This window comes from Microcaecilia unicolor, chromosome 2, assembly GCF_901765095.1.
Source record: "Microcaecilia unicolor chromosome 2, aMicUni1.1, whole genome shotgun sequence".
NCBI classification, from domain to species: domain Eukaryota; kingdom Metazoa; phylum Chordata; class Amphibia; order Gymnophiona; family Siphonopidae; genus Microcaecilia; species Microcaecilia unicolor.
Window position 1 is genome coordinate 130463934 of NC_044032.1, and position 1379 is coordinate 130465312.

General features: G+C 48.7%; 1 non-coding gene across 1 annotated transcript; it reads left to right on the forward strand.

Annotated features, from left to right (window-relative positions):
- Window positions 1-1307: 1307 nt before the first annotated feature.
- Window positions 1308-1379, forward strand: TRNAP-CGG. The gene has a single exon. It is a non-coding gene; the product is annotated as a tRNA-Pro (tRNA).

The window sequence follows — 1379 nt, forward strand, 5'->3', positions numbered from 1 at the left end:
CAGCCATCATCCCAATACATTCAACTCAACAAACAAACCCATGAGCTGCTACATCCAGTGGCATACCAAGGGGGGGCGGTGTGGGCAGTCCGCCCCGGGTGCACGCCGCTGGGGGAGTGCAGCGGCGCGCACCTGTCAGCTGAGTTCGCTGACTTCGCTAACTTCGCTGCAGCTCCCTCTGCCCCGGAACAGGTTACTTCCTGTTCCGGCCGGGGCAGAGGGAGCTGCAGCGAAGTCAGCGAAGTCAGCGAACTCAGCTGACAGGTGCGCGCCGCGGCACCCCCCCCCCAGCGGCATGCACCCGGGGGGGAGGCGCGCATCGGCAATCCGCCCCGGGTGTCATGCCGGCTAGGATCGCCACTGGCTACATCCACATTGTCGTTCTTTAATTTTTGGTAATATTTCTCATGCCAGCTTATGCAGCAAGCGGAAGTATAAAAACGGAATGACTTTGCATAGGTAGAGTACTAACTAATATGTTATAAATCGTAATAAGTGTGTCATGTGGAAGGGCTGGTAATAGGGACACCCTGGCATGTGTTATATTTGTGCAGAGATTTTTTTTCTCCTATTGAAGCGACGCCAGCAGACATTGTGAGAATCAGGTGCTCAACATTAGTTTTATCTATTTATGACATTTATATCCCATATCAAACATGAATTAGGTAGAAATCTGGGAGCGTTTAATTTTTTTTCTCCTGTGGCTAGATCTAAACAAAAACATGGCATGTGGGAACTTCCTCCATTTGTTTTCTAAATTGCAGTGCTATAATATGGGAAACACTCATGTGGCAAATATCTTGCTGAAAAGCATACTCTAAATATACCTAATAGCAAGCATATCTGATTTTACTTCATTTTGTAAGAAGAGGAAAACACCTCAGATGCTCGCCTTGTTGCAATTTGTTCCACAAAATTGCCCTCACAAGTCTTCAGGAGCTAATGAGGAACTTCACAGTAATTTTGTGGAACAAATTGAAAAAAGAAGGAACAAATTTCTCCTTAAAGCTCTCAACCTTGAGGGAGGCGGACGGACGCCCCCTTACTCGTGAGCCCTAGAGACTTAGACAGGCAGACCAGGCCATAGAGAGCAGAGTTGCACAGCGGAAGCGTGGTGGGCCCATAACCCAGAGATTGAGGGATCAAAACCATGCTCTGCTAGAATGACTCCCTTGTATTTTAACACCTGCTCTCATTTTATCAGGCCCGCAGGGTTTCCCAATATAAGGCCGAAAGCTATAGGAGAATGAGTTGCTTCCATCACCACACTTTCCAGAGCACAGCATAGTACAGCACAGCAGCTGAGTGGCTCGTTGGTCTAGGGGTATGATTCTTGCTTCGGGTGCAAGAGGTCCTGGGTTCAACTCCCAGACGAGCCC